Source organism: Mus pahari, chromosome 15 (genome assembly GCF_900095145.1).
Source record: "Mus pahari chromosome 15, PAHARI_EIJ_v1.1, whole genome shotgun sequence".
NCBI lineage: Eukaryota > Metazoa > Chordata > Mammalia > Rodentia > Muridae > Mus > Mus pahari.
This window is the reverse complement of record NC_034604.1, coordinates 13,428,142-13,452,959: the sequence shown is the minus strand read 5'-3', so window position 1 is coordinate 13,452,959 and position 24,818 is coordinate 13,428,142.

The following is a 24,818-nucleotide window of genomic DNA, read 5'->3' as shown; positions in this document are numbered from 1 at the left end:
ATATATATATATATATATATATATATATATATATATATATATCAACAATTAATGAAAAATTGGGCCATAGATTTGAAAAAATGAGTATATATATATATATATATATATATATATATATATGGAAGATTTGAAAGAGGAAAGTGGAGGAAAATTTATGTAATTATAATCTAGAAGCAATTAATTTTAAAAGAAATTTAAAGTCATCGTTAAATAAATTCTGTCATTATTTAATAAGCAAATGTTAGTCTCCAAGGTCCAATCTAAGAGTTCAGGGAACACCCACCCTATTCCATGGTACGCTCATGTGTTCCATGGTACATTACCCTCCTCCATGATATACCTGCTCTAATCCATGGTACACCTACTTACTCTGTGAGACACCCACCCCACTCCACGGTACACCCACACTTCTCTGTGGTACGACCACCTTAATGCATGTCACACTCACCCCACTCCATGGTACACTGTGAAGAGATCCTTGATCCTTGAACTTTTCTAAAATTTCTGCAAATGCTCTACATTATAATTCACTCAGTTCTTCTTGATTTATTTTGTAGGTTTTACTTGGAATATAAAAAAAACAAAATCCATAAATCAAAACTGTTTAGAGATTTATCACAAGTAAGTGTTTGAAGAAATATGCCTGTCGTGAATGTGATTAATGCACCATGTGTAGATGCATTCAACATTATATTTGATGCCATTCATAGGTACAACATTCATGTATTTGTTTAATAGGTATAAATATAAGTAAACCAATTTTATCATAGTTCATTAGGTTTAAACATTACTATTAAACATATCTGAGCCATTTGTTTAAAAATATAATACCAGAATTGAGACTTCGCATAGGCCAATTCTCATAAACACTGACAGGTACATTGCTGAGATATTGTCTGTGGGTCCTCAGCTAACAAATGAATCAATACAAGAATTTATCATGTTGAAAGTGAGTTAACATCAGAAAGAATATAACCCATGCTACTCTCCAGCCCATTCGGTACCTCCTGCTTGGAAATAAGATCCTGTCTGCTGATTCTTGCTCTGAACCCCCAGGCACCCTCAGAAAGCTATAAACAGATCCCCAATTTTGCTACATGGACACTGACACCTCTCTTCAAAGCCTCTGTCATGCTGTCTGTCTGGAGACAAGGCCTAGACTCCCTTTGAAGCTCTCTGTCTTTCTATCTGTTCATGCTATTACTTCTTCTAATGGACTCCTTCAACCCAAGGGATTCACCTTGATGTCCTCTTGAATATCCTCTCCTATCTACCAATTTGAAACAATATTCTCTTGAATATCCTCTCCTATCTACTGATTTGAAACAATATTCTCTACCTAATGAATAAATTGTCTATTTTGTCATGTCTTTGGATTTCCTTTACTTATATATTTCTGTCTGTATGATGAGAATTCGTACCCTGCTCTGGTGACATTGCTTCTCTCTCATCTTGAAAGATAGCAAAAGAAATAGAAAAACAATAACATCAAACAGTCATTTCACATTTTTACAGGAATAAACTATGTGTCTTAATTGAATAAATATTATTCTGTAGTACTAGTATTCTACAAGTTTGACAGCATTAAATCCTCTGTGTGCAGAAAAACACAATAAACACAGAAAGTAACATTGCCAACTAGGCTTCTACTTGCAATCTGAGTCTTTTTGTGATGACCTAAAATAAACTCTTCCTAGGAAAGAGAATAATTACAGTGATGGAAAAGAGGAAGGAGAAGGGGGAGGAAGAGGAGAAGAAAGATGAGGAGGAGGAGGAGGAAAAGAAGGAAGAGGACAAAGAGAAGGAAATGGAAAGGAAGAGAGGAAGAAAAAGAAGAAAGAGGAGAAGGAGGAGGAGGAGGGGAGAGGGAGAGGTCAAGGGAGAGGGAGAAGAAGAAGAAGAAGAAAAGTTGCTGTTAGGTGTTGTTGTTTGGGAGCTGAAGAGGTATCAGAAGTTATGAGCACTTTCTTCTTTTGCAAAGGACCCAGGTTTGGTTCCTAGAACACACAGTAGGTTGTGAAGAGCATGGAATTCTAGTTCTATAGAATTCAAGCTCCATTTATGGCTTCCACAGGCACCTACTCCTATTTGGATCACATACATCTCTTCAGGTAGACACAAATGCTCACAAAATAAATAAATATTAAACAAAAGAAGTTATTTAAATCATATCTATGCTATTTGCTTGCATTATGTTTGAAGTTACAGTTGTTATGGAGAAAGAACAGATCTGCTTGCATAGCAGTGGTATCTCTGAAGAGTCACTGACTGTAAACATAGTTGCCCTTTAGTTATTATTGGGCACCATAATGCAATGCCCTCATATTTCATTTTTTCTATGTAAGATAAAATGAAATGAAATGAAAAAATATTAAGGATATAGATGTCTGTGTTCTGATCTATGGGATAAGGTGATAAAAATATCCTCTAGAGTGTCCTGTAAAAGTTTCTCAGGAAAATCTTTGCCTTCCTCCCCTGCTGCTGCAGGAAGAAAGCATGCAACCTTTCATGATACAGTCACACACAGAGAAACTTCATTCATCCTGGATTAAACATGGAATAACTCAGAAGTAGAACAGAGGTATGCACACCTAAAATTCTAGCTCTCCCAAAAACCCAAGGCAGGAGCATATGGATTTTGTGTCTACATAGTGAAAGCCTGTTCCATTTCAAACAACAACAAAATACCTATAAGTAAGAAGAAAACAATGGGGGTTGGAAATTTACATTTCAGGGAAGCTCAGTCTATTCAGTTCATTTGATAACTTGTTGGTTATCATAAGATGAATTTAGTTACAAAATCAATTTAGTTACTAAGTACCTGTTACATAAAGCTAATATCGTGTAATGTCTTACAAAGTTTCCTGGATCTCTGATGATCTCTCTGGCATAGGTTTTTTTGTTTAACTTTGGAAAAATCATTTTGAGGAATCCTAAGAGACAGCCCAGAAGAGTTGCTCCAGGACAGTGTTCTTGCCTTTGTGGATTAGCTGTCTCTCTCCCTGTCCTAGGCTTCCCATCATTCTATCACATAGAATAGCTCATGCACTTAATCCTTTTCACTTGTCCCCCAGCTCTCTAACTACAAGATCCTTGACAATACACAATGCATATTTTAAATTGTTTTTCATTGTCAATTGTCTAGTGTATGGTTGTCCCATAAAGGCAAAGAAGACTTCGTGGGAAAAAATAAAGAAGAGCACAGATATACCAAAAGAAGGTTTAAATACAGAAATGTTTTTCTCAGCATTAGTAGAAACAACTGTCTTTCCTCAATCAGCATGTTTATGACCGTACAGCCCATGACTTCCAGGACAGGAAATGGGAAGTTGACGAGACCTCCTGCTTCCACTTCTTATATCATTGTCTTAATATGTGAATGGCATGTCTGTCTGGGAATCAACAGATAGTGTAAAAGCACTTACAAACACTGCTGACACCAAGGGAGAAAGATCATGTAGGAAATCACAGCACACATTTCAAGTTCCTGCTCACTTCTGTGGCACGTGGACAAGCATTTGATCATGATGGTCACACCACCATTCAGGGTTGGCTATTATTGGTTTATACTTACTGTTTTAGGATAGTACCAGTCACAGAAAAGATGTACTGAATCCCCAAATTTCTAGTACTATTAATTTGGGTTTGAGGGGGGAAATTGTATGACTTTGTTAAGACAGAGTCTTGTTGAGTCTCATTGTTCTTCATCTAAAAAATTAGGAGCAGAACTCTCTCAACTTGCAAAATCTCTGATTTTATGAAAGTTCAATCAAATGCACTTGCTTTAGATGAAAAACATACATTTTACACTAATTTAGAAAATCACCTTGGTTAAGTTTGTTATGATGTTGATAACTTGAGGCAGGTCACAAATGTGTATCCCATGATTATGCAAAGCAGTCGCTCTCTTGCTCTCTCTCTCTCTCTCTCTCTCTCTCTCTCTCTCTCTCTCTCTTGCCATGTAGTCATTTTCATGTGGTTTTGAAAGATGACAGTTTAAAAAGAACATGATTCAGAGTCTTCAGCTGATGACTTCAAAATTATGTGTGTTGAAAATTGAAGATCAGAAAGTTTGCTCCTGCTATTCCATTGAATATCGAGGACCCCTATGTTTGCTATGAAAAGAAATATCAAATCTAATATTCAATTAGCAGACTCCATGATATGAAAGCATGTAATAAAAAAACTACCCACAGTCACCAACACCAGTAGGACTTCCACAGTTGGGTTTTAATGGACACCAACACCTGTAGGACTTCCACAGTTGAGTTTTAATGGAAAAGGAAAAAAAAATACATGATTGAATTGTGCTGTGAAAATAGGTCTGTCAGTAAGGGGCCTGTATCATAAGCATGAGAACATGCATTTGAAGCTGAGAATACCCTTGTCAAAACTAGACATGGAAGTGAAATTTGTAATCCTATCTGGCTTGGAGAGATTGGTAGATACTTGGGAATTGCTGGTCACTCAGCCTAGTCTTCTCGGCAAAATCCTAGGACAGTTAAAACCCTTGTCTGTCTGTCTGTCTGTCTGTCTGTCTGTCTGTCTGTCTGTCTGAAAAGATAAGTGGGCAGCACCCGAGGAAGTCCCTTAGCTTCCATACACCTGAACACACACACACACACACACACACACACACACACNCACACACACACACACACACACATGTTCATAGACACACAGACCAACACACAGAAAGACACACACAGACAGACAGACACACACACAATGAAACATATGCTCACATAGACACACACAGACACACATAGGCACACACACATAAAGAGGCATATGCAGTCACAGACAGACAGACAGACAGACACACACACACACATACACACACACACACACACACACACCATTGTGGTGAGAGAGAACCAATACCAAATAAAGATTTCAAAGGGGTCTGGAGATACAGTTGATAGGTCATGAGCTCTGGCTGTTCTTGCAGAGGACACAGGTTCAATACCAGACACTCCACATGGTGGTTCACAACTGCCTGTTCCAGGGAATCTGATGCTTTCTTCTGGGCTCCATGGCCACTGCCTGTGTGCATTACAAGGATATGAATGTGGGCAAAATAGCTATACATAGAAAATCAAGGTTAAAAGTAACTGGTTAAAGACCTGGAAGATTGTGTAAGTAACAGTGATTTCTGTGTTAATGGGTAACAGTGAAATTATCGGAAGGAAGCTGGCTCAGAAATAAAGCACCTGAAACATATTCTAGACCCACAGGAGAAGAGTTAAAACAAACCTCACCATGATGAGACAGAAAGATGTGGCACAGATTCAACATTGAAAGAATAAAGAAATCTGCTAAATGGAAGAATTGAAAAGTGAGGTGGGGAGGAAAGAACTGGCTGGCTATTGTACACATGTAAAATCCTTCCAAAGGGAGGGGAGGGGTTGCACATTGGCCAGAAGCCAAACGGTTTGATCGACCTTAAAATATGTAATAGTTCCTGCTCTCAGATGGTCTAAGAAAAAAAAAGAAACCTTTGTGATTGAGTATATTGTTAGTGATATTTCCTCGAGTAGGCCTTGGGAGTGAGTATTATGGGTTGTGTATACTAGAGTTTCTGTGGTTTCAGTGCAGCTCTTAATTGTTCCCTGGAGACTGTGGCCTTGCGTCTGGAATTTTACTGATTTCCAACAAAGGTTTATATTAAATTTCCCAGCTAAGACTGCTATAAGGATGATTTATGCCACCATCTGTCAGAGTTCTCCAAGTGACAGAGCGATTTCACTTACAAAATACTTCTACTATCGCTGTTCTGATACAGCATTTCCTGCTGGTCTTTGTCACGTTTTAATTTAATGTTAACAAGGAAAATCCATATTTTCTTTCTCTCTAGGCAGCTGGTAGGGTTCTTTCTCCTTTCTCTAAACACTTGAAAGATAACTGAAGACAAATGAAAAGTTTCTCTCTGAATGTATTCCCGACTATAACCGCCACTCGAGAAGGCAGCTCCATCAAGGCTCTGCCCGTCTTCTGATATTTAAATTATACTTCTATCCCTTTTTCCATTTCATGTATATTTTCTTGTTAACAGTCCCAGGTAGAAGGCTGCCTACTGAGAACACTTGTGAACAAGCTCCTTTTGAGATGAAATCCTGGACAAACAATGAGTATTCAAACAAATAAATATGGCAATTTCTTGGTACTGGGTGCCTGGAGGAGAGGATGGAGGGCTTGTGTGAGATGGAGGAGGAGAATGGTTATTTAACTGAGGAGCCTTGCTATTCTCTGAAGTGATTCTGATCAAAGGCACTGTGAGAGAGGATGAAGTTTCTTACCAATTATTACTTTCTTTACACTTTAACAACAAAATTTTCCTTTTTAAAATTTTAAAAAGTTATTCTTCACTCATACAATGCACCCAACCTCAGATTCCTCTCCCTGCACTTCTCCAAATGTGACCCCACTCCACCTTCCCAGATCCACTCTCTTCCACTCTCCACTGTCACATACTTCCCCCTCCAAAAACAAACAAACAAACAAACAAACAAAACCGAACAAACAAAAACAACAACAACCACAGGTTTCTCTGGGACACCACCTGAACACAGCACAATATAAAATAATACTAAGCAGAAACCCTTACATCGAAGCTGGGCGAAGCAACACAGTGAGAGGAAAAGAGACCTAAAAGAAGGCAAAAGAGTCAGAAATATCTCCACTTTCGTTCTTAGGAGACTCTCCACCTGCAAACCAGAAAGCCAACAACCATACATGTGGAGGACCTAGCATAGATCCGTGCAGACTCCCTGATTGTTTCTTCCATCTCTGCTTAGATGATTCAGGTGGGCGGATTCCCTGGTGTCCTGGACCCCTCTGGCACCCACATTTCTCACAGACCCTATCTCTGAGCTCTGAGTGGAGGAACCTGATGGAGAACTCCAACTGAGGCTCTCTCTCTCTGCCTAATGGTGTATAGTCAGTCACAGATTCAATATGTATTTGGATGTTTAAAATATGCAAGTACCTTGGAGGAAGTGTCTAAAACAACCCCCTTTTGTCTCACTGGTCATCTTTACGATCTCTGTTGTCAAGGACTGGAGAGGCAGAAAATGAACTAAGTCTAACTAGAAGTATGCAGACCTATAAATTTAAATCAAGATGTTCAACATGAAGAGCCATTACTTTCTAAGTACTTCTTTCCAAATCATAATGTCCTTGTGAAAATCTGTATTATAATAACACTTAATAAAAGCCAACTAAGCTGCAGTAAAAGCAGATACACACAACTGAATGTGCTGAGAGTTATATATTGTCCATGGCAACTAATGTCTCATGGATTGTTTTTATAGATTTATTTATTTTTTTATTTAAGCATGTGGGTGTTTTGCCAGAGTGTGTGTGTGTGTGTGTGTGTGTGTGTGTGTGTGTGTGTGTGTGTGTAAAAGATGCACAAGGTCCATGGTTCATGTGCTTATAGCTACAACCAGAGAAACCAGAACTGTTAAACATGTAGACTTTGTGCTTCAGTGCAATGCTTGTTTTCCATCTATAAGGCTGGGAATGGATGTTCCAATACCTGTTAATCTTTGCTAGTCTGTAAAGCTAGCCCTCACTGAATTCTCCAGTATCCTTCCCATTCTTACTAAGTAGAAGCTATCTCATGAGAGAGGTCCCAGGTACTTTGCAAGTAAGCTTTGTTAATATGCTTCTTACAAACCCTTCCTCCCTAGGCACTTATCTGCAGCACTGTCCCTCAGTCAATAGAACTCACGGAAAAGGTCACACAAACTTTAACCAAGATGCATACTTTTCAGAGAAGTTTCTACCTTGTCACACCTAAAGCGTTGTGATAACTGTCAAATAGAAACACCCCCTTCATGTTTTACTGTGTTTAAATGTGTGCAAAATAAACCTCTCAGTGTCAGACTTCTGAAGTCTTGGCCCAACACCAGCTAACTAAGTAGAGCTGAGTGGGAATTTCCTTCCTACTTTACCACAGACTGTTTCACTGCTGATCCTGATACTTGCAGGGACCCTACATGCAGCATCTGTAGATGCTGGAATTGGGCATCAGGCCATCTAGATCAAGAGTTACCAATGGTTGTAAGCTGTGGTTTGGGTGCTGGTACTCAAACCTAGTTGATGGTGTAGAAAAGCAGCCAGTGCTCACAACTGCTTCACCAATTCAGCCCCAGTATGGATCACTGTTAAGCATTTTCTGTTTTATGAGCAATAAAGTTGATCACAAGAAGTGCCAGCCTGTAACTAGAAATGTAATCTAAGAATTTATATACTCACACAAGATGAGTGATTTCTGAAGAGGATACATCCTAAAGATTACCAAATGATGCTTTCTGCTATGGGTCAATGCAAATATGACAACAAACATTTCGTAACTTCTTAGACAAGTTCAAGCACTGCTCGTTTGTCCTTAGTTGTGCTGTTCCCAAGTTTTTATATCCCATTTAACTCCGTGGGACTTCTTTCCCTCTCTACCTTATACACAGACACCAACTGATGTTTATGTCACATTTTGAAGGCCCTCATTGGTCTCTCATAGCTAAGTTACACTGCTGTTTTTCTGGACCATTATAGCATGAACTACACAGAAAAGGGTGAGTGAAGATCTCTGCAAGTTAGAGCTCAGAGTTTGGTAAGTGTCTTAAAACTATACTTGCATACAAACTCATCACCTCCAGCAAGCAGTTTTCTTGGATGTCTTCTTTGATTAGGGTGGAGGCCTATGATTACTGTTGGAAGTGGTCTCTACGTAGCAATCATTGCAGTACTTCCTCCTTTTCTAAGTCTATCTTCTCTACTAACACCAGATTTTTTTTTTCCAAAAATACTTCGATAACCCTTTTTGTTTTAGTTCCCAGAAAACTGTGCCTGTCCTGTAACGCTTTTTGGCCCTCTAAACATGTTTTGAGTTTGCCCCTTTGTTAGCATCAACTACCCCCTCCCCGATACCCAGCCTCTGAACCTTAAATGTGCTGACCGTTTAAACCCTAACAACACCTGAATATCTGTTTGGAATTATGAATCTTGATCTGTATGGTCAGCTTTTAACTAAAGTGCTTTCTCCAGCCCTGAAATGTTCCTAGCCACTCCTTCTCCCATTTCAACAATGCTTTAAAGTCTGCTTCCTTTGTGAAATCTATCTAGCTTTCACAGGAAGTGGTAATCGCTTTGAACTTGCATTCCCTAAACACTATCACGTACGTGTATACAACCCTTCTGAAGAAGTGGCATCCCTTGTCTGCTTTTCTTGTCCCTTTGTCTATAAAGGAGCCAATGGAATTTTTCCTACTATTGTTCTTACTAATGTGTACATGCTCTACCCATTACTAAATCCTCATACTGATTGTCAAACAAAATAAATACTAACTTAAAGGTGACTATCAACAACAAAATTATTTTATTCACATTTATAAAGATGCCTTTAGCGTGTCTCAGATATTGGACAGAAATGATCAAAATTTAGTTTATTATCCAAAGACAAAGTTCTATACATACACACTGACCTCACAGGCAGGCATGGTGCCATCCAAACAGATGGGCTTTAGTAGTAATGGCCAGGAGACTATGTTGTCTATCAATCAATTTTTGTAATCTCTATTCACTTGTGATCTCTTTGAAAGGTCTATTCATTTTGCATTGTACTGTCTGGAGTTAAGTTGGTAAATCAGGGTTGGCCTATGCTATGATAGCCATAAATGCATTTTTGAAAGAAACTTTGAGATTTTATAAAATGAATTAGATTATAAATTCATTTTAGAGCAAACACTGGGATTAGAATGTCCTGTACACTTCATTCATTTTTATGTTCACACAAATGTCTCATTTAGTATTAATATAATATTTATTGCTTCTCAGACTTTTATTTAAATGGGGTAGATTTCATCCTACTGACTGAATCATACAGAAAAATATGATTACAAGAGTAATAGGATGATAAGATGTACAATTTGGAATTCTTCTCCTGATTGTGACATTTTATTTTCTTTATAGTTTTCATTATAATCTATTTTATTACTAAATTTTAGTAATTCTACTTTACACAAAATAAGGTATATATTCTTTGAAACATGTGTCTATGTACAAGTGAGTATATGTTGCATGTTCCAGTTAGTGTATGTTAGCCAATTCTGCCTTAATTGCCTTTCCAGATTTAACTTTCTGTCATTAAATTCTGATTCCCCTGATGCTGACATTGTTAACTCTCAAAAATCACATTTACACTCAGTTCCTACCAAACTATATATAATGATATAAAAAAATTTTTTTTAAAATATCTAACACAATATCTTTAAGACTGATTAAATATGTAATAATATACATTAAAGGTATATCCTAGTGAAATTGCATCATAAATTTGCATCATTCCTATCATTTAAAACAAGTTATTTCATTTTAGACTTGAGCTCTTTTGTAGCCTTTCTAACTCCTTTGGCTGACCTCAGAAGTGGTCCCATAGTAAGTCTCTGCTCATATGCCCAAAGAAGCTCTGATTACAAACAAAGAAAAAAAAAAACAAACAAACCCCGTAACATATAATTCCTTGTGGATCAAGTAAGATCATGCCAAGATTTTCTTAGACAAGTGGTTGGTAACTTACAGCATCATTTAAACACTGGTTGTTTTGCCTTTCTAGTGTCTGACCCTGGGTATATTAGTCTAGAATACAACCTCAAAATGAAAAAAAAAAAAAAGAAAAGAAAAGAAAAGAAAAGAAGGAAAGAAAGAAAAGCAATATTTAGAGTGATAGTACAGATTTGATCCTGATACGGTGCACTGCAGCTGAGTACACATATATTCCTGTGTGTCAGAAGTAAACATCAACCATTAACTACATAGTTACTATGGCGATGGCTGCTTATTTGTCTACTGTATTTGTTACTGTTCTCATGATGATGTGATCAAATATCTATCGAGAAACAATACAATGAACAAGGGGTGTGTTTTAACCATTCAGTCGAGGGCATCACAGCTCATCATGTCAGGTAAGGCAGGTAAGAGGGTTTGTTTCTGTATGCCAGGCGGTCAGCTTGCTCAGATTTCAAGGGATCAGTGAACTATAAGAAAGGGATGCTAGAATTCATCTGCCTTTTCCATTTTCCTGTTTTACTCAGTCCAGAACCCTGTGGACCCAGGGATGGTGCCATTCACATTCAAATCAAATGTTTCTACCTCGGTTTGTTCTTTCTGCAAACATCTCACATAATACTCAAAAGTGTGATTCAGAAACACCTCTCCATTTCTTAATATAATTGGTTTGGCTATCAAAATTAACAAATTATAATACCATATTCATACTTTTCTTCCTTGATATTCTCAGATGGAAAACAATGCGGAGAATCATATTTATTCTGGTATAAAGAATGCCCAGACATCAGAAAAAGATAAAGCTCTATCTCCAAATGCCAACATAGGAACAGCATGCTATGCAAGTAGGGAACATCATAATTATCTCAAATATGCATGGAATCAACTCACTAAATCATTTAAATTCTCCTGAATTGGGAGACTGGTGAAAAATTACTGACCATCACATCGTTTTATCACTTGCACCTGTAGTGTCTATCATACCAACAGCCTCACTGTAAGCAATTCATCCTTTTGGTTCAGCACAGAACTCTAGATAAAGGTAGATCTGCATCACCTTCCATGCCCCTTCAGTCGTGACACAAAGCCATCCCTCCCACACAGTAAGCATCTCTCCTTCCTGGCTTATTTACGTGTTTTCTGTCTGTCTATATATCTGTGGCAAAACATCTGTGTTTCTATTTTATTATTCTCTACACTGCTGTACAATGAGTCACACACAATGAAGTGGATCGGCCACAAGTTTCATATATGAAATCCCCTGTATTAATCCTGAAAGACTCACAACATGAGGACTCCCCCACGTTCTGACTCGGGAGAGGCAACACCCCAAATCACTCATGAGAAATGGTCTTTATGCAAACTGTATGAGGATTTTTATTCCAAGAGCGCTCTGGGACCCACAATCATACTCCACGCAGTGGTAGAGGATCATGGGCCCTAAGTAGCTCTTTGAGGGGGGTATTTAAAGGAAGAAACCATTGGTGTTCTGTTGAGAATTTTTTTCCCTGTGCCCATATCTTCGAGGCTTTTCCCCACTTTCTCCTCTATCAATTTCAGTGTCTCTGGTTTTATGTGGAGGTCTTTGATCCACTTAGACTTGAGGTTTGTACAAGGAGATAAGAANGGATCAATTCTCATTNTTCTACATGATAGCNNCCAGTTGTGCCAGCACCATTTGTTGAAAATGCTGTCTTTTTTCCACTGGATGGTTTTAGCTCCCTTGTCAAAGATCAAGTGACCATAGGTGTGTGGATTCATTTCTGGATCTTCAATTCTATTCCATTGATCTACATGTCTGTCGCTGTACCAGTACCATGCAATTTTTATCACAATTGCTCTGTAATACAGCTTAAGGTCAGGCATGGTGATTCCACCAGAGCACATGCCAGCAAGATTCTGCTGAAGGGACCCTGATATAGCGGCCTCTTGTGAGGCTATGCCAGTGCCTGGCAAACACAGAAGTGGATGCTCACAGTCAGCTATTGGATGGAACACAGGGTCCCCAATGGAGGAGCTAGAGAAAGTACCCAAGGAGTTGTAGGGGGCTGCAACCCTGTAGGTGCAACAACAATATGAACTAACCAGTACCCCCTGAGCTAGAGTCTCTAGCTGCATATGTAGCAGAAGATGGCCTAATCGGCCATCACTGGGAAGAGAGGCCCCTTGGTCTTGCAAACTTTATATGACCCAGCACAGGGGAAGGCCTGGGCCAAGTAGTGGGAATGGGTGGGGGGGGTGGGGTGGGGGGGGAGGTATAGGGAACTTTTGGGATAGCATTTGAAATGTAAATAAAGAAAATAATAATAATAAAAAAAATAAAGGAAGAAACCACAACTCAAGGGGGTGGGGAGGGCATTGTTGGAAAATACCATAAATACCAGTTAAGAATCATGAGGAAGTGGGTGTCAAGACTGTTTCTATGAGCCTCTAACAATAGCACATTTGCATAGCAGGTTCTGGGAGAGGTCAGGGTGGGTCAGGGTGACTTTCTTTGAACTGACTCTCTCTGAACCCAGGAAGTGGGTGGGTGGAGGAATGGCACTATCTGTTTTATGATTAGCATGCCTTGGGGCATTGAGTCACAAAGATCACATTATCAAGTCTGGGCCTAAAGGCCTAGAATTTATGTTTTTATGTTTCACTTTTTCAGTCCCATATTACTACATCCAATAACCTGATAAACAGTAACGATGTATCAATATATACGTGGCATCTGACATCGAATTAACATTGAATAGTGAAGAAGTTCCAGGACAGCCAGGGCTATACAGAGAAACCCTGTCTCGAAAAACCAAAAACAAAACAAAAACAAAAANAAAAAAAAAAAAACCATGATAAGTAGATGCAGTTAATGGTAGATTGGAATAGAAAAAAATGAATGAAACACTATATTCCAGTTCTTCAAAGTTTTATTTAGAAAAAAAAAAAAAAGCAGATATTATGGGGAAACCCTGCAAATTAAAGTCAAAGTCTACCATTGCCCAGATAGCCTTCTGTGCTCAGCACAAAATGGAGGATTTCCTTATTAGCAGGGCTTATCCTTCTCTAACCTTGTCTGGGGAGCTCACCCCCGACTCTACCCCCACCCTACCCCACCCCCTACCTACCACCCACACTTCTACCTGCAGAATGTCACATAGCCATGGTTAACAGGTTCAACTTCCTCTGGATAAGAACCCATTCAACAAGCGCCTGAGATTTCTATAGCACCTCTCTTGTAATGCAGCATTTGACCTCAGCCAACGACCTTTGACTTATCCTGGATATTCTGACCCCAATATATACACGTCTTGAATCAGACCAAGTAAAGCTGATCTGTCTCCCCATAGCTGGTCCTGTTGGTATTATTTGTTGCATGTACTCACAGGGCCTCAGAATACCTGAACCAGCCTGTCCTTTTGCCCTCCTGGACCAAGGTGGGCAGTCACCCCCACGGGCAGGAAGGGTCACAAGATCTGTTACTACTAACACAAGCCTAGATAAAAGTAATCCTTTTAGAATAATAAACAGCAGTTGTCTTAGTTGAAGTTAAAATTATTAATTGGGCCAAAGGTATTCTCTAGTAGTCTTAAAGCATTTAGGAACACAAAATTTTGTTAATTATTATTATAATTATCAATTGTTATTTATAATAGTAGCAGCAGCAGCAGTATTTCAGCTTCTCATTTATTTCTACAGCTGCTTTGTGCCAAGTTCTGGCACAATCACTTTCATCTGAGAACTAAAGTCATCTTTAAAATTAGAGGGTGCAGTGAACTGAACACCATACCCAGAGGACAAAAGTGGAAATCATTTAGAGTTACCTGAACTTTCCCTTCAGAACCAACACAAAACAAGCTCCTTCAGCAAATTGAGGCTATAAATAAAATACAGCACTTCATCATTACCGGTTACCTCTTTGTACAGCATCCAAGCTGCCCAGAGGCTGACACCGAATAGTGTTATTAGAACACCAAAGGGACAGGGTAGCCCAAGCTAGCTAATCACAATTGCTACATGGCAGGGCTATAATTCACTGAGCAGGGCAGTTATTAAAATTCAGGGCTTTTTCAATGCTGTGACCAGAATGGCGGTGATAATATAGTTAAGCTTCCTTGCCAGCAGCGAGGACACATTGGAAAAGATCCTCCTCTCTGCTCTATCTGTTGTGCAAAACTGCTCGCCAGTAAATAAAAAATGCGGTCAGTTGTGCCTTCTGTGCTGTGACAGCATTTGAGCAAAAGAAAATGTCCTACTTCCGTGGAAAGTGCCCATAAAAATGGAGGTCTTAATGTCCTATAAATCATGTACAGAGCTCTGCACTAAAACCACCTTCCCCAATTAAGGGAAAGCAACAGAAAAATGGCTAATTAGCATAAGAATGTACAAACACTCTTGTCTCCTAAGTGCCATTATTAAGCGTTCTAAATATAGTCATTTCAATTGTAAAATTTACAAATCAATTTGTTTTTTCTTATAACAAATCTGTACACCCTTGTGACAAATACTATATCCGTCCATAGACAGAAAAGCCCTAAGCTAACATAAAATGAACTTTTTATGAAACCTATGAATCTAGAAGAGAAGAAATTGAATTAGTCTTGGCAACACACTAAAACACACTTAGATTGGAAAATTACCAAATTTAACCCAATGAAATTCTGTTAAGCTTTAATGAAATGCAGTTAAAACAAGTTTTGAATTAATCTTTCTCTCTGATCAAGGAAAGAATGCAATTACAGCAAACATAAAACTCCATAACAATGATTAGAATATTATTTTCTTGTGAAAACAAATTAGCTCTGAGCACTAGCACCTGAAACCACAGTTTGAAATCAGTTAGTAATGATAAGCGTTCACTCTGCGTTCCTCTTCCCTTTAGGAGTGAGGGAAAACGCACTGCTATGGATTCTATTTAAACTAACAACACTGATTACTATCCAAAACACAGTAGTTGATTTCCCTGAATTATCCAAAATATAGAGTGATGGACAAATAAATTAATAATAGATCCACATAGAAATGAAAATTATGTACAAATCCTGTGTTGCTTAAATTTAGAAAAGTTTTGTTTTGTTTGTTGTTTTATCTTTGTTTTGTTTTGTTTTTTCCCCATCAGTTCTACAAAATTTTAGAACACAAGAGCTCAACTGAACCATCCCCTAAAGATGGGTGACCTCTGCGAGTCAAGAGCTGAGTCAAATATGGATTGGATGCTCCAAGTGCTTATGCTGTAAAACTTTAGTCCTCACTGTAGCAGTGTCAGGAGGTTATTGGGAACTGTTAAGATCTAAGGCCTGGAAAGGAAGTAGACACTCCACTACTGAGCTCAATTGCTGATCCTCAATATTTAAGTATTTGCCCCATCTCCACTCATCACTGTCTGTAGCAAGAAAGGAGAATATTACATTCTAAGCATATATATATATATATATATATATATATATATATATATATATATATTCCATTATATATATTTCATTAATACATATCATTTATTTCCTCTGAATTCAAGGCAATTATTATCTGTAACTAACATAAATTTTCATATCTTTTCCTTAATATAAAATTGGGTAAAATAAATAAAGTTAGTTTATTAGAAGTAATATTTATGTTATTATATATTACATTTACTTTGGTTTATCAATCTTTAGTAGTATTTGATTTGTGAAGGATAAAACTCTACTGTGTATGTACAAGATGTTTTCTTCATCTATCTATTTTTGATGGACTGGTTCTATTAACTGGCTGTTGTGAGTAGTACAATAATAAATAAAGAGTTGCCTCTACTATATGCTGAATTAGTTACATTCAGATACTGGCCTAGGAGTGCTCTAGCTAGATTATATAACAGTCCCACATTTAGATTTCTGTTTGTGTGTATGTGTGTGTTTAAGAAACTCCATTATGATTTCAATAGTGTCTGCATAAATTTACATTATCACTAACATTATATGTGGGTTCTTCCCTATTCTTCTGCCCTCTTACACAGCGTCCTAGCCAGCATCTACTGCTGTTTGTTTTCTTGATAACAGCTATTCTGACTGGGGCTAATTGGAAATGTAATAGAATGTTGAACATTTTTCAAATAGATATTGGACATTTTATTTTGTTGTTTTGCTTTGCTTTTTGAAAAATGTTGATTCAATTAATTTGCCTAATTATTTGCTGAATCATTTTGAGTATATTTTGAAATACAGTTCTTTAAGATCTTTGTACAGTCTAAATATTAATCCCTGTCAAATAAATAGTTGGCAAAATTGTTCCTTTCTGTAGCTGGATATCAATCTGTAAAGTAAAATTGTCCAAAATTAGAAAGACACATATCTTATATTTTCTCTCATACATGAAATCAATATTTTCAAAATCAAGACATGAAAGCAAAAGGGAAATTATGTGGGATGAGCAAGAGGATTAATGGAAAGGGGAGGATGGATGAGTAGGGATTGTGGAGATAAGCATGATCAAAGCATATGATATATGTATGTAGGAATGAAAGGTATAGATAAAGGGACATAATGGAACCCAAAATTTTGTACAATAGCTATATAATAGTATATATCTTCAATTAAAAATAAGTTTCACAATAAAATAAATAGTATAACTCAGGTTTTCTAAAATAGTTCTAATGCCTACATCTGAGTGCCTTATTAACATATGAGACATATGAATAGTGTGAAATGCATAGATTGTAAGGCTTTACTTTCAAGTATATTTGCATACACATTTCACACAATAGTGGGCAATGCATTTTAGCTGACAGAAAACTACTTTAACATAGATGCTACACAAAACACTGTGCAATATAAGCGCCTGTGAATTTCTCTCTGTGGTGGCAATCAGAAGAGTGTTTGGTTGAGTGTTTCCATATATACTGAGCTTTAAACATCATAGGTGGTAAGGTTGTGCTGCTCAGAAGAAAACAAGAATGATTCACACAATAGATGTCATGTTCTAAATGTGATAAGTAAGTTATTAGTCAAATGTGATTTTCTTTAGTCTGCAACCGTATGTCATTACTATGTTTTCTCATACACATTTCACAGAAAACTACAATGCCTTATAGCTGGAAGAAAAGAAACATACACACTATACACATGTACAAACTATACTAAGCATAGTACAATGTGAATGCCTGCATGTTCTTCTCTGTGCGAATAACCAGAAGAGTGTTTCTTTTAGTGTTCACATGTGCTGTTAGTTTAAACACATTAGGCAGTAAATGTATATTTTAAAGAAGAGAACAGTAACTTTTCTCACAATAAAAATCATGTTCAAAATGCATTAAGTATGATCTTATTCATAATTGATTTACTTTAGGACAGAGTACTGTATGACAATTACTTTCATGTACATTTGCATACACATTCACACAAAAGTTTGAAATGCACTATAGCTGAAAGAAAAGTACTTTAACATAGACGCTACACAAAACACAGTACAAAGTGAAGGTGTGCATTTTCCTCTGTGCTAATAACCGGAAGAGTGTTTCTTTTAGTGTTCGCATGTACTGTTAGATTAAACACATTAGGTGGTAAAAGGAGGTTTCAAAGAAGAAAACAAGAAAGTTTCTCACAGTACACATCATGTTCTAAATATGGTAAGTTCTCATTTATATGTGATTTTCTTAGTCTGCAACACTGTATGTCATTACATTATTTTACATGCACATTTCACAGAACACTGTTCAATGTGTTAGAACTGGAAGAAAAGTACTTTAACATAGACGCTACATAAAACACAGTACAGCGTGACTATGTGCATGTTCCTCTCTGTCCTAATAAGCAGAAGAATGTTTCTTTTAGTGTTCACATGTACTGTTAGATTAAACACATTAGTGGTAACGGTGTGTTTTAAGAAGAAAACAAGAATGTTTCTCACAATAATCATGTTCAAAATGCATTCGGTAACTTCTTTTTCTTTTCTTTTCTTCTTTTCTTTTTTCTTTTTTTCTTTTTTGGTTTATCGAGACAGGGTTTCTCTGTATAGCCCTGGCTGTCCTGGAACTCACTCTGTAGACCAGGCTGGCCTCGAACTCATAAATCTGCCTGCCTCTGCCTCCCAAGTGCTGGGATTAAAGGTGTGTATCACCACCACCCAGTGTAACTTCTTATTCGTATTTTATTTCATTTTGTCCAGATTTCATATTCCCTTCCTTCCTAATATGTTTCAAATGAACCTAGAACTCTGAAAACATGGTTATCTGGTTATTGGGGGAGGGGGGAGCTCCTTCATTGGCATGTCTTCATTGGATAGAAGAACTATGAAAACAAACTCTCAAAAGTTTTCTGGTAAATAAAATTAGGACTTCATGTTTTTATTTCTTTTCAATGAGAAAATGCTGTTAAAAGTAAAACCATGGATGTCCTTAGAAGAGATAAATGAGAGTGCTATAAGAATTTGCCTGCCCTCAAGCTGTTCTCATCTGTCATTTTGAAATCATGTTAAGTAGTGTTCTCTTCTAGCGTTCTCACCCAGCTATGCTGCAGCACCGTGCTGCAAGCTTTGCAAACTTAAGTGCTTTGTCACACTATGGATCATTCTTTTTTTTTTTTTTAATAATTACATTCCATGGACTAATTCAATTTTAAGTTCAAGATTTGTAAGTCAAAAAACTAAATGTAAGCATTCTCTGGCTACAAGTTTATACTCTTTATTTGATTTTTGTCCCTAGTGCACTGTAAAAATTAATCTGAACTGTTTCATTTCTTTTCCACGAGAGCTTGGATTTCACTGTGCAATGCTTTAATCAGTCTCTAGACAGTGGTCTAACCTGCAAATTCCCCATCCTTCAGTTATACTGAATTGACCATACTTGCCGTCCAGGAAATTTAAATCCTATGATTCCTTGACTATTTTGGAAAGAATATTGGCCAACTTCTGCTATATATCCTGTAGCACAGAATTTATCCTATATAACTAAAGATAGATAGGATAGAAAATAAACTCTAAATAATTCTCTGTATGTGTGTTTGTCAGAGAATCATGACTCTTGACCCAATTTTTACATAGCAAGTGCTATGATTTCCCCTCCAAATTCTGTGTCTTTCATCTTTACAGAGCTCGTTATAATTAATATTTCGTCATCTTCTTGTTTCAGGGAAAAGATATATATCTGTTTTTTATTTGTCATTTACACCTTAAATAAGTACTATTTTTCTTTATTTTAACTGTTTCATTCAACCTGGTATATTTTTTCATGTTTTCTTTTCTGTGTTACCAAAGTTGTTTTGTTTGTTTGCTTGCTTGGTTGGTTGGTTGGTTGGTTGGTTTTTCAAGACAAGGTTTCTCTGTGTAGTCCTGAAACTCACTCTGTAGGCCAGGCTGGCCTCTAACTCAGAAATCCACCTGCCTCTACCTCTCAAGTGTTGGAGTTAAAGGCATGCACCACCACTGTCCAATTTTGTTACTAAAGTTCTTAGTGTATTGTTTTTACATCCTTACTGAATAAACACTTCATATATGTTTTTTTCACATTTCACTAAAATAATCTTTGCTGAGACAAATTTGCCATAAAAATGCTTTGACATATTCTATATAATAGTGAATCCTAAGACTTTCCTCTTTAAGAGGGTATACACCCCTAAATGAATGTTACATACAAGGTCAAGAAATTTCTCAATTGACACATCTAATCCATTAACAAGCATGCCTATGTAATCAAGTATTTATTTAAACAAAACAAAAACAAAAAAGCAAGCAAGCAAACATAAAATAAGTGGGTTCGAAAACCTTCCAAATAGCTGAACCCTGGGCCATGACTGTCTCTGTGAAGAGTAGTGTGTTGGAACAGAACATGGAATCACAGTGCCTTACTTTCTAATACCTTGTTCTATGCTTCTCTATAATTGTATCCTTTGAAATTTCCTTCATTATAAACCAGGAAATGTGTTTATCTGAGTTCTTTCTGACACTCAAGAACATTAACTGAAAGAGAAGAGGGGAAAGAGGCACTCTAGTATATAGTCAGTTGGCCAGTTCTGGACATCTGCGCCCCACACAGGTGGCTATGTCAGAAATAGAGTCAGTGGGGTCAGTATTGAGACTGAACCATCATCTGCAGGATTTGGGGCTGCTTCCAAATAGATACACTCAGAGATTAATTAAATTATCAGACAGACAATGTCCAAGTAGAATGGCCTGTTATTGGTAGGGAATCAATCACAAATTTTTGAGGTCATTTCTCTGTTTGGATTGTGCTATAAGAACAGAAAAAGGGCATTCTATTTTCCTTGACAATTGTTTATCTCCTTGGACCTATGGTACTGTTCTTTCTCATGTTGTGTTTCCTCTCATTCCTTCAAATATGTTATTTCCCAGAATTGACTTCAACCATTCCCATTTTTCAATTACCATCCATCTGCTGAGAGATGCCAAATCTGCATTCCTCCCCCAGAAGGTTCTTGTTTCTTTCCTACCTGGGCATTTAATTGTATTGAACATCATTTCTTCTATACTTTGAATACTCTTTCCTCATAATAATCACAAATGTGCAAATGTATCAGTCACATCCAACCTGTCCTTTTGTGTAAGTATCCAGCTTAGTAATGACTCCAACTTCTGTTCAGACTTAATTCCAGAGAGCTGGCATCCCAGCTGATATCTGTGCTCCATAAGTCCTATAAACTCTCTTATTATTTTCCTTGTATTCATTCATCAACTTCCATCAGTATTACTTCAGCTGGAGCTATCAATTACTCATATCTGCCATGGATAAAATTCTTTTTCAATAGATGTCTCTATGTATATCCTTACCCTCAACATCACCACTACTGTATGACTCACACTATAACATTCAGATCTGATTATGTCAATCACTCCATTAAATCTCTCATAGTCTGGGACATATACCAAGCTCTCTATCCTGCTTTATCCCATTTGTATCTGAGCTCTTGTCAGCCTCATAATTTCTAATTCTATCGTCTACATTCCTGTCATGCTAACTGTTGGCTTTTCTCTACATTGTTTTGGAATGTCTGCATAACTGTTACTTTTGTCTCGAATATGCTTGTTCTGTTCCTGTTTGTGAGTCTCAGTGTCAACACCCTTTACAGCATTTCTTGCCACCTATCACTGCAGAAATCAGCAACCTTTCATACATGCCAATAGCAGAGCACTTGAGGCATCTGCTTTCTAATTCCCCCATCATCCAAGCAAGGATATAGTACTTTCCAAAAGATCTAATGTCTTTTGTACTTGTGTTTCTGAAGCTAACTGTATTGTTAAACTTACTGCATATGCCCTGGCAACAATTGGTGAGCGCTTTGGCTGTTCAAAAAGAAGTAAACTAGTAGGAAAAAATAAATAAAAACATATTTGAGGTGTTGGAATAGATTGTCAGGCAGGACAAATTTCCTGAAGGATGAAATTATAAATTAGCCAATGAGTATTATTACAAGATGCTTATGACTGGTGAAAGGTTATGCTGTCAGCTATGAGTTTTAGGTATCATACAAGTCACTACTATTGTGTAATAAATAAACGACCTCCCTACCTTCTCTCAAAAGTTTTATAAAAGTGAGAAAAGCAATGCATTTTACAATGTTTTATTATTTTTTTGTTAAACTAATAGATTTATAAGATAACTTTGTCATATCATACTTCTTCTGATTGTACCTTTAAAGCAGTTTATTAGGTTGCGTTGTTGTTGCTCTGGTAGTAAACATCATGGTCCAAAGCAACCTGAGAAAGAAAATTATTTAGCTTACAGATTTTAGTCCATCTTCAAGGTAAGTAAGTCATAGCAAGAACACAGGGCAAGAACCTGGAGAAAAGACGAGCAGCACACCAGAAAGCAATGTTGCTTACTGACTTGCATCTTGGCTCATGTTCAGCTACATTTCTTATATTCAGGCGTATGTGCCAAGGGTTCACCCCTGTGTCAACTTGTAGTCAAGAAAACACCATGTAAGAGTTCAGTTGGGAGAATTCTTCTATTAGGATTTTCTTTTCTCACTTGTGTTTGGTTGACCACAAAACTAACCAGGACACATAATACCATGTCAACTTTTACAAACAAACTTAATCACTTCTGTCCATCACCTTTATAGTATTGTTAATATTCTGGCTAATTGTAAAATGTTGTAGAATTTCAGGTTAATATTAAAATCATAGTATAAAACACAGTCTGAATTTTAAAACTCTCAGAGTGTTTAAAAACACTTTAAAGACCAAGTTCTCTTATAAAGTCCAAATTTCCTAACTGTAGGTTCCTATAAACAGACAGAGAGACAAATCCCCAAATGGATTACATACTTTCTTATAGAGGGAAGGACCAAGGTAGAGAAATGAGAACAAAGAAAAAGTGCAATCATACAGAGTAAACACTTCTCTTGTATTTGAGATTCACTTTTATTTTGGGCTCCCACAACTACAGATTATTAAGCTCTGAGCATTCAATGCCTTTCTCAGCCCAAAGCTCTAAAATCTTCCACCTTTCTCCTACAGAATACTCCAAACTGTAAAAGCCACTCAATCAACTCCATCACAGCAATGCCAACTTTTACTACCAGTCTCTGTGTTAGTTTGCTTTTCTGCACTATGATAAACACCATGACCCAAAGCAACTTGAAAGAGAAAATACTTTATTCTACCTTTGCAGGTTACAGTACATTATGGAGAAAGAAGAGAGCAAGAACTCAAGACAGGAAACAGAAGGCTGAGACCACAGAGGAACATTGTTTCCTGGCCTGCTTTTACACTCAAGTCCAGAAAGCTTTCTTATACAGCACAAGTCCACCTGCCCAGTGATGGCACCACTTGCAATGAACTAAGATATAAGGTATCAATTAGCAATAAAGAAAGTGATTCACATACATGTCCATTGGCTAGTCCAATTGGAGAAATACTTCACTTTGGGTTTCCTTTTCCCCTTCAGGTCACATTGACAACAAAAGCAAACAGGACAAACAGTTATTCTCAATTAGAGTCAGAAGAACACCAATTTGTTTGGGGGATATATGCTCCAGAATCACTCCTTACAAGGATTTTTATAAGCAAAACTAGGAAGGACCAATTATCATTGATTTTTTTCTTTCATAGAAAGTCAATGGTATGAGGAAAGGGAATTAATTAAATCTTCAACATAAGCCCTGCACCATCTTGGACGCAAACTCAGCGAAGGGTCCCAAGGTCCCCAGAGGACTCTCCATGCAGCAGGCACCCTAGCACACCCAGGATCATTGGTGAGTGGAACACAATATCTGTTCCAAAACACCCAGAGAGTCTTGCGCTAGCAGGAACAGGGACAAAGGAAACCTGCCCAACCAGTGGCTGGGGTTCATTCTGGTTGGCGCCCCCCACCCCCTCCTGCGCCATCTTGGGCACAAACTCAGCAGGCCCTAGCATACCCGGGATCTTGGGATCACTAGTGAGTGGAACATAACATCTCTTCCAATATATCCCAGAGAGGCTTATGCAGCAGGAACAGGGAAAAAAGAAACCTGCTGACCAGTGGCTGGGTTTCATTCTAGTCGGCTCCAGCCCCATGCCACATTGAGTGAGAACTCAGCAGGCCCTAGAACACCCAGGATCTTGGGATTAATGAGACCAGTCTACACAGGAGAGCACATGAGTGGCAGAAGCAACAGAGCTTCTTGGACGGGATCCCTTCTGGCCTTCATCCTCAGCCAGGAGAAAGAACTGAGACCCAGAACCCTGGACACCTTACCTGGTAGAGGAGAGTCGGCCTCCAGGGAGGGCTCTGACTTCAGGACTCAGGAGGTGGATCTGAGCTCCATACCTCTGTGCACCTTCCCTGCAAGAGGAGAGCTTGCCTACAGAGATTGCTCTGACCAAGGGGACTCAAGAGAGAGTTGGACTCCCAGGAGTACTGACAGAGGCTAAAGAATCACAGGAGGAACAAGCTCCAGCCAGAGACATCTAGGACATATAACACCAGAGATTACTAGATGACGAAAGGCAAACATAAGAATCTTACTAACAGAAACCAAGACCACTCAGCATCATCAGAACCCAATATGCCCACCACAAGTCCTGGATATCCCAACAAACCCGAAAAGCAAGATTCAGATTTAAAATCATATCTCATGATGCTGGTAGAGGATTTTAAGAAGGACATTAATAACTCACTTAGAGAAATTTAGGAGAGCACTGCTAAAGAGGTAGAAGGTCTTAAACAATTACAGAAAAACATTGCTAAACAGGTAGAAGTCCTTAAAGAGGAAATGCAAAAATCTCTTAAAGAATTACAGTAAAACACAACCAAATCGGTGATGGAATTGAACAAAACCATCCAAGATCTAAAA